Source organism: Lipotes vexillifer, unplaced genomic scaffold (assembly GCF_000442215.2).
Source record: "Lipotes vexillifer unplaced genomic scaffold, Lipotes_vexillifer_v1.1 scaffold314, whole genome shotgun sequence".
Lineage (NCBI taxonomy): Eukaryota > Metazoa > Chordata > Mammalia > Artiodactyla > Lipotidae > Lipotes > Lipotes vexillifer.
Genome location: NW_006777107.1, coordinates 1,293,395 through 1,308,323, shown reverse-complemented (window position 1 = coordinate 1,308,323; position 14,929 = coordinate 1,293,395).

Below are 14,929 nucleotides of genomic sequence, written 5' to 3'. Positions count from 1 at the left end.
TTATAAGAAAAGGAAGACCAATATAATAGACATATAATGGCCCAAGCAAATGAGGGAAATACAAATATGCTAATCCTATGCTTAACATAATTGCAATGATAGAGCTGCAAATGTGGCTTGGAGTTGTATGGTTCAGAAAGCATGATAAGTTATATAGCTCTTGTTATCAGAAAGGAAGAAGCATGCTTTAGGAGAAGCAGAGTTTTTTCTGGCACTGAAATCTAAAAGAACTTTCTGATGTGGCGCTTTATAGAGGGGAAATTGCATGATGCAATGGACAATGCCCTCAGCAACATTTTTACTGCAAATCCAGAAGTTGGCTTCACTTTATAATGAGGTAGGGAGACTTATTATTTCAACAAATGGCACTATAACTCCTTTAAAGGAGAAAACAACTTTTGCTGAGAATAACGGTTGGGGTAGAAGGGTTCAGTGTGGGCTGTGAAGGCCTCAGAGGAATAGGAAAATAGTTCTGTCTAATAGAGGAAAAGGAATTTGGAGGTCTTTAGGACAACTTGGAAATGAGTGGGTGAACTCACCTCAGAGCTGAGGTGGGAAAGGAAATGAGGGAGAGCAAAAGCTACTGAACAGGTAAAAGGTTCTGTGAACAAGTGATCCCTCGTCACCTACCACCACCCCCAGTCCTCAGTAAAGCTGCTAAACTCATAATTGCTTTGGGTATTTCAATACACATTGAAAGCAAAGAGTGTTAAGTTTCAGTCAAGATGGCAGTGGGGCAAACAGTGACAGAATGTGAGGAATCCAGAAGCCAAGAATAAAAGGAAATCAGGCAATTGTAAGCTAACTGGTATTAATGAGAACTGAAGAGCAAAAAACAATGCTGATTGAGGGCAGGTTCACTAGATTTCAATACCAGATCTACAAGTGTTCACTTTAACATCTCCTTATAAAAGCCAAAAGCCTAACAGTGCCAGCATGATAGACCATCCCTCCTCTGAATGCAGATGACATAGTCATTGTAAAAGTGGCAGGTAACTGTCATCCAGCATCCATTTCCCCTCTTCTTTTAAGTTGTAGGACTTCCTCATTTTAGCTGGACACATGGGGTCCCACCTAGAGCCATTTCTAACAGACCATTCAGCTGGTTGCAGCTTGTTAAAAAATGGCCAGTAAGATGTAACTGGAAAGGATGTGGACAATTTCTAGATCAGATTCTTTAGGGAGGCTACTTGCGCATCGCATCTAACTTCTCCCATTCCTGAAGTCTACAATATGGACATGGTGGTAGTGAGCCATCTTTCACCATGTGGATAATGACAACACTCTAGCCTAGAGATGGCTTAGCAATGACATAGAAAGAACCTGAATTTCCTGGTGAACTAGAGCTGCCTATCCTCCCTCCCCTGACCACCTACCTCTCAGACTTTTACATGAGAGAAAAATTAACTATCGTGTTTAAGCCACTGTTATTTGGTCTCTGTTTAAGCAGCCAAATCCATATCCAAATGTAAATATAAATGAATTTCTAGTAGTCAAATACTTCGAATATATGTTCATCTATTGATACTACTCTACTCTTTGGGTATAGCTCTTAAAATTAATGTAGTATAAAATATCTTCAAACTTAGCCAAAATTGTACCTCATCAGTTATAACAATGGTTCCATCGTTGACATACTGCAAGCACTTCATCAAATTTATTTTTGCTATAACCAAGTATATTACTATTAGATGGAATGTTCTGCTGAGTAGACTATGCTGCCCATAATAAAGGAGGATTAAATATGCTGCAAATAAGAAGTAAGAAGCATGTCATAAAGTAATGCTGGCACAAAGAGCCCACGCTTATTAAACATGCCAAAAATTTCCCTCATAAGTATAAGCAAGAAGGCAGCCAAAGCAGTAACAGCTCCATTCATAAAGAAACACAGTGAACAGAGGCAAGTCTGTGAATGCTTTTACAGATCCTGTGGTATACGATTATTCACTAGCGGTCATTATATTATAATTACTGCTGACTTTTTAAAATTAATAATTCCACTAGAAACTGGATTTGACTTTATGCAACAGAAACTCAATTGCTGTGGCCTAACCACATATAAGATTACTTACATCATGTTTAAAGAAATCTAGAGTAGACTGTAAGGTCTACTTTCTCTTAGTAAGGAAGGAGAGAGTAGGCACAGGGTAGGCAACCATCTGTGTCTGACACATATCGTCACTAAAATTTCTGCTATTCTCTGGATATCATGTGCTCAAAAAGATTAGAATCACTAGAATACAAGATTCCAAACGTTTCTGAACACTCACCAATCCATTCTATTACTTCTTTTCACAATGTTTTGTCACTTTTTTATAGGAAGAGGGAATGCAACTGCTTGTTATCTTAATTATTTTTCTTTCTGTTGTTGTGTCTTCATTATTAATTTAAAATGTTTAATACTAGAGTAGATCAAAGATGTTCACAATTTTTTTTGACAATCGCCAGTTCAAATTCATGAGGTTTGTGCCACTTTTCTTGAATCTGAGTGACTCTGTGACTGCTTAACCAATAGAACATGGCAGAAACACTGCTGTGCCAGTTTTCAGGCCCAAGCCTTAAGAGGCTGGTATCTTCCTCTTCCTGTCTTTTCAAATACGTACTCTTGGAAATTAGTCACCATGTTGGGAGGAAGTTCAAACAGCACTGTGGAGAGGCCAACAGAGAAATGAATCAAGGCCACTAGTGTATAGCCCTGCTGACCTCCAGCTCAGAGCTGGCACCAACTTGCCAGGCATTTCAGTGGAGCCATTTTATAAGTAGATCCTTTACCTTCAGTTGAGCTGTCCTAACTGATGCTTCATGGAGCAGAAATGAGCTGTCCCCTCTGAACACTGCCCAAATTTCAGATTTGTGAGCAAAATAACTGTTACGTTTTTAAGCCATTTAGTTTTGGGTGGTTTGTTACACAGCAATAGGTTACATTCAGTGAAAGAAATTAATGATGCCTTAATGAAATGTAAATATAAATGAATTTTTAGTAGTCAAATATTGTGATTATAAATATCATGAACATGCCGCCTATCTTTATTTAGTACAATAAGCCAAACTGTATTTATTACTAGTATTTGACTTTGTAGTTTATCATGCTATATGCACAGAGCCAGTGACACAAATATTTGGTAAAAAAAATCCAGAAGGGTATATATATTCCTCATTCACATGAAAGCAAAAAGTATTTAAGAAGCAAATGAAAACTATACCTGAAAAGCATTTGATACAATAGTATCACCTTCCTGAACTCTGAATAACTTTTGAACTCTGAAGGAATTTAGAATAAAGATCACCTTTTTTTTCTAACAATGTACAGCTAGCTCTGTTGGGTTTTACCATTTAGAGGAATCAGTTACTGCCACTAAACCACCCAGCTGATAAACAAAAGAATGAGACAGAGCAGGATAGAGTGCAATGGTCAGTCAGGATGGTTTATCTGTCTAATGTATCAGAATTGTATGATTTTAGTTTAAATATTTTCTTTCAGTTTTACCACGTGTATAATGTTCAGGGCTTTCAGAGGATGAAGTCATTTCAAAGTAGAGCTCCCTAGCCTGTTTGGAGGCACAACTAAAGACATTTTTCTTTATCCATTTCAGGATGAGGAGTCACACCCCCAAATTAAAACTTTTTAATGTACCCAGCACGCAAATAAAAATTACAGTTGATTTTTCAATGAGACCTGATCCATGAGTGGGCAATTTGGTGTGAGATCTGAAAACTGAATCACTTTTTTGTCCTCTTGCTTTCTGTAAAGAGAGGCATAAGTTAGGACATAATGGGTGGTTTATAACCAAGACTCAAACTAATAATGTCTTAAACACGTTCACAAATAGGCATTATACGGCTGCTTTGGCAGCTCTCTTCTGCAAGTTGCTCAGGGACCCAAGTTCCTTTTGTCTTGTTATTCCTCCATCTTTAGGCTATTTTTCTCACCCCCATGTCCAAGGTGGCTTGTCACCACATCTACATTCCAAGCAATAGGATGAAAGAAGGGCATGGCCTCCCTTTCAGGATGCAACCTACAGTTTCACAGATCAATTCTGCTCACTTTCTATTGGCTGGAACTTAGTTATTACAGGCCACATCCAGCTATAAGAAAGGTGGACAATATGTAGACTTCATTCGGGATGTCCACGTGCCCAGAAAAAAAATTCGGTATTCTATTGTTATGAGAGAGAAATGGAGATTACATGTTGGGGAACAACTAGTATGCTTACCACAGGAGCACTCACTTGGGAGCAAGAATGAATCTTCCGGCTAACATTTTACTATATATGAGATCAGTGATTTGAATTTTCTGCCTGAATGAACTCCAGACAAATGCTTTACCTAAACCTCTCTGACCAAAATTTCATAAAGAATTCTTAATTATGAAATGAGATGATGCATCTTTAAGTCATCTTTATGTACCAGTCATGAAATACTATAATAAAGAAACCAGAAGTCATTGATTCAGACATGGCTAATAGATATTCAGGGCACTTTCATCTTGGCTAAGTAACAGTTTCTATTTTATTTGTTTATCATTTAAATTTTATTTTTTATACAGCAAGTTCTTATTAGTTACCTATTTTATATATATTAGTGTACATATATCAATCCCAATCTCCCAATTCATCCCACCACCACCACCTCCACCTGCCCCCTGCCACTTTCCCCCTTTGGTGTCCATACATTTGTTCTCTACATCTGTAAGCAACAGTTTCTAGAGTGCTCTACATGTTTGCTTTTTATATAATTTTAATGCACATAATATCTTTCAGCAGACAATCTCAAGAAGCTTTTATAAACATTAATTAACTGAACTTCACAACACTCTTGAGAACTGAGAATTAATACATCCATTTACATGGCAGGAAGCCAGATGAACATTACGATCAACCAATATGGAACTTACGTGGTTTTAGCCTCATAATGACATCAAATGGGCAGTACTATAAACTTAATGTTAATCTGAAAATTGAGTATTTAGCTACTTCTAGGCTGGCAAGTGATTATTACCCTATATTCAATTCAAGCAAAGTCACATTACTAAAACAAACACAAAAAGAAACACTTTATTTTGAAAATGCTCCTTCAATTTAAATGACTGATATCTAATTTTCTATCTATAAATCTAAATATAAAAATAAAATTGGAAAGATTCTCATCAGATAGACTTTTAGCACCAAGCTTGATGCCATTTGTTTCTAGATTAAATTTGAAAAGAACAGCTGTTAAAAAAAGTTATTCATTTCACGTGTCAGGAAAGGAGAGCACATATCAGATTTCTCTGAATAAAATAACCAAATTATATATGAATATATGTTATGTGTACTTCCTCAACCTATCTTAGAGTTATAGTGATGAATAAATAATAAAAATATGGTAAAATACTGTGAATACACTACCCAAAGAGCTAACTTCTCAGTATGACATGAAACATCTTGACGATACTTAAAATCCCAAAACTGTTATTCATTGGAGAAATTAATTATATGCATTTTGTATGTTTGAAGGAATTTTCCAAATACATAAGGAGATACAACCGTGGTCCTTTAAAGAGGAAGATAAGGTTAGTTCAGTCACTAAATAAAAGCTTTAACATTACACTTACTTCTTATAATCTGATCTATGTCTGAAAAAAAATGAGGTCTAAGCCTCACTTTAATGGAAGTTAAAATATAGAAATAAAGGCAAGAGTGTTATTTATTTTTCTAGGACTGGACAAGTATCCAGTACAAGATTTACTGATGACAAACAGCATGAAGACTAATGATATATGAACCAATGGCTTTTAGCTCAGACTTTCATCAGTGATCTTTCCAAAATGCTCCTTAAATAGATTTTTTTAAACCCTTAGAATAAAGGCAATCCAAAGTTTAGATATAGGACAATATCCTGAAAGATCTTTTGAAGCTGCTCATTTTCCAAATCACAAGAAACTTAAAACAAATTTTTGGAAAATTTCTCCTAGGACATTTATCCTGGCTAGGCTAGAGGGAACTGGGATTCCATTCCACCTGGCTCACCCTTTCCTGTGGACTGACGTGCTCAAAACATTAGAGTTTTAAGCCAGCTAACTAACGAAAGCCATGTCAAAGCTAATAGTTTAAACTTATGGGTTATTTTATTTGGTTGCAGGGGTGTGGGGGGTACTTTTCCAAAGGAATATCAAATTTAACTTTAATAACTTACCCAAGGAAAAGAATTCTTGTCATCAAAACCTGATAAACACGGAAAGTCTCTGCTAATAATAAAGATGGAATAGAAAAGATGATAGTAATTTATGATAGAATGGGAAATAGCTTTATCCAGGGATATAACACTTTTTAAGGATACATATACATGTTTTCTAATACACATTAGAAAGTTTTTGTTGGTTTGTTTTTTAATAAAACTATAGACTTTTGTCTACATATGAGTAATATGAAATTCATTTTAACAACAGTTATTGAGAGTCTTCTATTGAGTACAGTAGAAGATATGGAGAAGAGCAAGACATGGGTTCTGCACTCAAGAAGCTTACAATGAAAAAGGAAGATAAGGAGGTATATTTCCAGGGAGAATAAAATAAGTATCGTTAGAAAAGTACAATCAATGTGCTATGAACTTTAGGGGCTTCCCTGGTGGCGCAGTGGTTGAGAGTCCGCCTGCCGATGCAGGGGACATGGGTTCGTGCCTGCCCCGGTCCGGGAAGATCCCACATGCCGCGGAGCGGCTGGGCCCGTGAGCCATGGCCGCTGAGCCTGCGCATCCGGAGCCTATGCTCTGCAATGGGAGAGGCCACAACAGTGAGAGGCCCACGTACCGCAAAAAAAAAAAAAAAAAAAAAATGTGCTATGAACTTTAAAGGAGAAAAAAATTGAGTTTCTTGGAAGAATCAGGAAAGGTTGCTTAAGCAAGAAAATACTTTACATGGGCCTTGATGGATGGGTAAGATATTGGTGCTTGGAGTCTTAGGGTGGACAGTAGTGATGGAAGGATTCCAGGTAACAAAAACAAAGCCAGGACATATGAAAGTCTAAAACATACTGAGTAGTATAAAGTAGAATGCAGAGAGCCAAGTAACAGAATATAAATTTGGAAAGAGAGGTCAGAGTAAATACTGTTCTTCTTTTCAGCTTGCAATATGTACATTAAAAGTGTTTGGTACAGGGACTTTCCTGGTGGTCCGGTGGTTAAGACTCCATGCTTCCAGTTCAGGGGGCAAGAGTTAGATCCCTGGCCAGGGAACTAAGATCCCACATGTCTCATGGCGCAGCCAGAAAAAAAAGTGTGGGTACAAACTCCTGAGACTGGATTTGATTTTAAGAACTTCTTCCATACACTCTTTATTACAAAGAGTACTCATTCAATGCTTGTGATAGTGAGCTATGCCATATAATTGTACATTAAATGCTCCAAATGTTTTATTAATTGTGCACTTAAAATGATCATAGCTAAATTAAAACCTCATTTATATTCTTCAAATGAGAACTACATTGGCTGAGTAGCATCTGTGATCTTTTTCTCTTTGAATGTAATGAATATAGAAGAACTTTAGAATCTAAAAATGTGACAAAGTGAGAGAGTGGCATGGACATATATACACTACCAAACATAAAATAGATAGCTAGTGGGAAGCAGCAGCATAGCACAGGGAGATCAGCTTGGTGCTTTGTGACCACCTAGAGGGGTGGGATAGGGAGGGTGGGAGGGAGGGAGACGCAAGAGGGAAGAGATATGGGAACATATGTATATGTATAACTGATTCACTTTGTTATAAAGCAGAACCTAACACACCATTGTAAAGCAATTATACTCCAATAAAGATGTTAAATAAATAAATAAATAAATAAAATAAATTAAAAAAATAAAAATGAACCTTAGAGGTGTGAGTCTCTTGTAACCAACCCTTCTCCTGAGATGCTGAATGAGCACCAGTATTAAACAACTTAAGTTTAACTTCCTCTCTGTGCCCCTTCTTTTAGTAGAATTATTAATAAATATTGAGATAACCCAATGCAAGCTCAGCTTTTAAAGCCAAATGTGATATAGAAGATTACACATACCCAATTGCTTGTTTTATCTGGGAAATGATAAACCCACAGGTTGTGATTCATCCAAAGTGACCCAACAAGTTACCCTAGCAAATTTTCGGAGTTAAAGATGAAACAGATAATATTCGGTACAAGAGAGAAAACTTAATATATTTACCAAAAAATTTTTTTTCTTTCTACTTCTCTTGTCAAAGATCATTTACTAAATTAAGACCTCGACTTATTTAAAATAATTAAGATAAATATGTTTGAGACTGTTTTCCTCACTCACTTTTCTTTGTCCACACTGACCTCTTTGTTAATCCTCAAAGATGCCAAGATGCGGGGCATGGTATCTATTTCATATATACATATATATTTTGTATACATATGAAAAAAATTATATGATAAATCCCACAGGTTTAACATCTCAATTCTGGAGTCCCAGAAGAGAGAGCAGAGAAAATGAATAGGAGGAGAAAAAAATCAGGTAAAATATTATCAAACTTTCAAGAACAAGAATGAAGCTAGAAGATAATGGACACTTGTCTTTCAACTTAGACTTCTATATCCAGGCAAGCTATCAATCAAGCAATAGGATAAAATAAAAACATATCTAGACTTGCAAGGTCTCAAAAAATTCTCGTCACATGCATCCTCTTTTTCCCCCTGTATTTTTTTTAATTGAGGTAAAATTGGTATTAACATAAGTTTCAAGAGCACATTATAACTCAACATCTATATACACTATAAAGTGATCACCACCAAAGGTCTAGTTACCATACATCACCATATAATTGACTTGCTTCACCCTTTTCACCTACCCCTCAACCCTCTGTCCCTCTGGTAACCACCAATCTGGGGTTACCAATCACATGCCACCATACCACATGCACCAATCACATGCACCCTTTTTCAGGAGGGTACAGGAGGAAGTGTTGCACCAAAAATGAAAGAGTAAACCAAGAAAGAAGAAAACAGAGGACCTAGGAAACAGGTGAGAGGTAATGGAAATGCCAGTCATCCCACTGCTGCCCTCTTGGCTCGTGCCTAGGATGTGGCCTTGCTTCATCCCTTAGTCCTGACACAAAGAACTGCTTCTTAATTTTTACCTTTGTCTTTCCCCTTTCAACCTTAATTCAGATACTCTGGCTACATTACCATGGCCATCACAGGTAAATAAGTAAATCTTTTATTTGAGCTATCTGACCTGCAGCACCTTATGCTGTGCCCAATTCCTCATGAGGACTTAAGTTACTTCACCCCAGTGACCAAGTCCCAGACAAGCCCCATGGGACTTGAATCATATAACCATGAAAGACTTTTCAGCAATTGTGTGTTAGCACCTTTTCAGAAGGATTGTGCCGTCCTTCAAAAGCCAAGCCCTCACTACATGTTTTTGAATATTGCCAAAATTAGGGATCCTTCCTAGGTCAGGTTTCATTTCACTTCTTTTCATTATAATGAGAAAGTAATTTCAGGACCCCAAGAGACAAACACAGATTGATGGAGTCTTGCCTGCCTGAGCAGTACAGGAACCCTAGCAGTCATGGCTCACTTAGCCTTCGGGTGGCAAGAGGGCTTCTCCCCACCCCACAGCCAGGGGTCATGGGCATGATCACAAGTACATCAAAGGGACAGGTGTACTCTGAGTCCTGGGTGACATCCAGGCACAACTCTCCTTCCCCAGGTCCACGAGACTGTACCCTCTAGTCACACACTCTACCTCATTTGTGATAAGTTTAATGGACACATCCAATTCCCAACATTTTTGCCTCCTCAGCACTAAGTAGTGGATATCTTGCGAGTATCTGATAGAAAACAGCTAGCAAGCATGTTATCTGGACAAAAATTGTCCAAGAATTTGCACATATTGCATGACTCCCCCTTTGTGCAGTACGTCCTTTGGGGAGGAGACACCCATCTCAGTGTGACTTCCTTAAGAATAATCAACATTGGCACCATTTGCTAATCCCATTTGTTTCCCAAGAGAAGGGAAAGATTATTAATTAACAAATCCTATTCGTTTCCCAAGAGAAGGGAAAGGCATGAGTCAAGGGTCACGAGACCCATAAAGCAGGTTGCATATGAAGGTTCTGCCCCCAGAGCACAGGCTCCAATGCCTGCCATGCCTGCAGAATAGCATGCAGAGGACATAGTCCAATTTCCAGAATTGTTTATGCATTTTTAAAACTTTGTAAATACAGAGATACCAAGGAGTTTAGGCAAATGGATTAAAAGTGTGTTATTTCTGGTGTCTTGCCTAACCAAGCAAATGCAAAGCCAGGTTATGTTGTATTTGCAGCAAGGCAGCCCCTTCTGAATGTACAGCAGTCTAAGAGATGTAAAACCTCCTACCTCCCCCTGGCCCCACTGACAGCTTTTCTCATTTTCTTTGTGTTACTGCTTTCTGATCCATAAAGGAGAAGATAGAAAAAAATCACATAAATTAATATATCATGTGGTTATGCTGTCAACAAAAAAGATGAGTTGTAATACAGTGTGAGATATGCTAAACTAGGAGTATGAAGTGCCCCTGGAAAACAGATGAAGCAACCTGTCAGCCTGCCCAGGGTGTGGGACAAGGTTGAGTGGGAGAGGGCCAATCAAGGAAGCCTTCCAACATTAGGTTTGGACCTTGAAGGATGAGTCAAAGTTTGCTGTGCAAATAAAAGAAGGAAGGCCATTCCCAGCAGAGGAATAAATAATGCCAACACCACTGCCTTTGCTGACAAGGCTGTTGACACTGCCTCCTTCGGCAGTCTCTTCTTGCAATAGAAGACACCCATGTTCTTCTTTGCTGGCTTTGGAGAAAGGCAAAAAAAGCAGGGGAAAAAAAAAAAAGTACTCACCAGGGCACACACCTTTCTAGATCAATTCTCATTTCCCATAACTGACAACAAAGTCAATACCTCTTCGTTATCATCCTGGGAGTTAAACTCCACCCTCTTCCCAAGGCAGGAGTGGTCTAAGAAGAGCAACCCAAATGCTTATTCCAGAGTTTTGGACAGCCCCTTCCTCTCATTCCCATTCTTGAGCTGCTCATGATGGGATCCTCATTGAGCCAATAGCATCAGGACCTCTGTTCCACAGCTGTTCTTCCAACAAGAACCTACATGCCACACACTTCACCCCAAGAATGGCTCCACTTGCCAGCAGGAAGAAAACCTCTTTTCCTGCCACAGTCTGCCTTGGTCCTCCCTCCCTGTCTCAAAGGCACCTGAGATCTTCATGCCTGGCTCTCTTTGGCCCAGACAGTTCTAGAGCACTAGATTGTATTAAAATGTTCACATACAAATAATAATGATGATGATTTCTTTTAAAAGCAAAAGAACGAAATGCTGAATTTTCTTGAAATTCCTCTAAGTTATCCTGACAATTTCTCCTATTTAGACACAGTAAGATCATCATTCTGCACCAGTGATCACTATCGAGAAGTCAGGAAAAAACAAACTCTCAAAATCAAAACAACTTCAAACGATAAAAGTTTCAGGTATTAAATGTAGTGCTTTTTACAAGGAGTTCTGTTTCAAAATACACTTTGGTTGCAGCTTTAAAAAGATTCAGTCTGGGAAGCAGAACCACTATGAGTGATACGGAAGAAGGAATTTATAATAGGAATTAGTACTTACACGATTGTGGGAAGAGCTGGGAAGATAAAGATCCAAAAACTGTAGTTGAAGGAGCAGAAAAAAAGTCACGAATGTGTCAGAACTTGCAGGGAGCCAGTACGTCCTGCTCTTGGGATGAGACCACGAAGGCTATGGAAGGTTGCTGGCCCTTCATAGCTCCTACCTCTCTGAGTTGTCAGCCAAGCGCCCGGTGGACGCCTGAGGTCACTTTTGATGGGCAAGGCCAGCATCAGGAAGGCGGGAAGAGCAAGAACAAACTGGCACCCAGCAGCACCTCTGGGTCCGACGATAACCTTCAGAATATAATGACCGCTGCTTCTCTTCCGCGTCCCAGAACTCACACAGTTTTTACCTTTAGGCCAACTCCAATCTGGAATTACATGGAGAAGGAGAGTCTGAGAAATGTAGTTCCCAGAATAACCAAGTAGACAATAGAAAAATCTGGCACATTGGTAATCTGACTTAACTACCAGACAACTCATTAACTTAACTCCAACAACTCATTGTGCAGGGACATACAAACACTCAAACTCAACAAGTCCAAAATGAAAGTGTCATCATGTCCCAGATTTTCATTAAATAACAAAAAATAAACAAATAAAAAGCAACCTTTCTGAATATTGCTCAGTTTCTATTATTTCTAAGTGGTCCTGTGTGTCCCACACCCAAGGCATCTATCAAACTTTCCTCTCTGTCCTGCACCCAAGAGTCTCTGCCTTACATCAAACTTACATCATTGCTCCCCTGCATTAAAGAAATAGTTTTCCCGCTTGCCACCTTGCCTTCAACTCACCCTGCTCCAAACCCTCCATTAAGCCAGAGTGACCTGTCTAAAATGTAAAATTCTAATTATTTTACTTAAAATATTTTAGTGGCTCCTTATCACCTACCATACAGATTTTCTTTCTTGGTGTGGTATATAAGATGCCTCATATTCTGATCCTCACCTATTTATTTAGCCTCAATTCCTGTCCTTGTCCCAAACACACTGTGCTCCCAACTATTCTGAACTACTTGCAGAATGCTGAATATATAATTATTTTAAGCCTGTGTGCCTGCTCCCTCTGCTAAGGATTCACTTCCTCACTTCTATCACCCTGTAAATACAGTCACCTAGCAAACTCCTGCTCATCCTTTCACCTGTGGCTCAAATGTGGCCTCCCTTGCAGCGTCTTCCATGTTTCCTCACCTCCCCCTGATCCCCACAGTTAGTCCATAACACTCTCCTAACAGTATTTAGCACTTGCCACATTGTATCAGATCTGCTAATTTACATGCCGGTTTTCTGTGCTAGACTATGAGCCCCTCAGTGTTAAGGACGACATCTCATTCATCTTTGTAGCCCCAGACACTAACACTTCCCTGGCACATGGCAGGGGCTCAATAAACATTTGGTTAGAAATTTAGTTGATGGATTACAAAACCTGACATGTTTAAATATTTTATTCCATATTTATAACTGCTTGCATATAAATTATGATTCCCATAAAATATAGGTTTATATTTATAAAGAACTAATTAATTTGGAAGTAATCCAGTATATGTGGATGGCCAAATATTGAAATTCAGTCTAAATCTTGAAACAGCCCTAAATCATATGACCTCACTGACCAGATTAATAAGATCTCAATTTCTAAATCTCAATTTCACTGGTGCTGTTTAAACAGCCTCTTGACCTGCCATCGGAATATAGAACAACAAAGGAAACATCTGGTTTTTCTTAACTTTGGGGTGACAAATCCATTTGTTAACAGTAGCAATGGGAGAGCCGACAGTACTTGATAACAGCTCTAACATGGGGAGCTTGGGCCAAAACAGATGGCCCAGACACTTCAGGGAAAACTTTAAAAGATGTCTTTTCTAATTCAGGTTACACACTCCTTGAAAGTTCCTTCAACGCAAGCAGAATGTTTGCAGATGATTTTATTAGTTCTGACTGTCCTGTCTAGAGGTTAGACAGTTGCCTTTTGGGGCAGTTTGGTTGGATTTTGTTTTTCAAAGTAAGTAAAGGCATGAATGTTTATAATAGACCAAAAAACTGCAAGTCTGAAGCAGTTTGCATCACCACTGACTTTCTGAACATGACCTCTGACTGGCCACCATTTGTCTGGGCTCTCATTTTTTTAATTCTTTGTTGGCAAACCAAGGTTAATCCAGAGTTAGTGCCTTTCCTTCCACGTACATACATTAACAGTAATTATGCTTAGACTCTGAGGTTGTTAAACAAAAGGTAAAAATCTGGCCAATGCAAAAGTGTTGGAACCATCTTTGTTATACATCAGAATACATTAGTTATGTGTAATAGTTACAGTGATTCTAATTAAACCTTTCAAACATTCTATCATTTTTCAATGTCACTAAAACCTAGATATTCCCGCTTAAACTGTTAAATATTGTAGCCTTTTCTAAATCACCAAAGTTACTTTTGGATTCACTAAATATATTATCCCTGAGTCATTAAATCAGTCAGTCATTGGAATAGAAAAAAGAATTTTATCATATTTGAACAAGGTAGTAGTTAATAAGAACCACACACTGGAGTACTTTCTTTCTAATATAATGTCCCCTTATATATAATACAATTAGTAAATTGTTTGCTATATTTGCTCCAAACTTACTGGCTTCAGTAAAATTTTAGTTGATATTTAATTTTTTTAAATCATTTTCATCAGACTTTGGAACTGTTTTTATAGCTGAAGAAACTGCTACACAAGGGTTAAGCGCCAAAGCCCTCATCAAGTTAATGGTAAAACCTAGAATTGCAGTAATTACACAAACACACATACACATTTGTAAAGGGCTATTCATAAAGAAAAGTTGATCGATGAAGGAAACACTTTTTTTAGTGCATTATTTCACAAGATGGGTTAATCCATTTGTATTAGTGCCAAACCATTTAGATTAACCAATGAAATGGATAAGATAGTTGGGAAATAATGCTGTACTATGTTGTATAAAAATGAAAGATTTTTTTCCTGTTTTCTTTCCCAAAATACTTTTACCAATTTACCACAAGGTAAAAAACAGAAAAGAAGAGGAGAGGAGAGGAGAAGAAAGGCGAGGAGAGAAAAAGAGAAAGAAAAAAATAAATAATACTGTTTCAGGGAGGAAAGTATTGATAGAAAGAATTATGAGGGCAGACTTCTGGGACTTTCTGCAAGTTTTGGTCTTTATTTCTCATCTTCTGAAAAGACAAGAGACTCTCCAAAAGGCCCTCTCTTAGGACTCCTGGCTCTCTGTCATCTGGTGCTTCCCTTTCTCTCTCACAAAAGAGAGCTCAGGAGTTGTGAAAACAGAGAC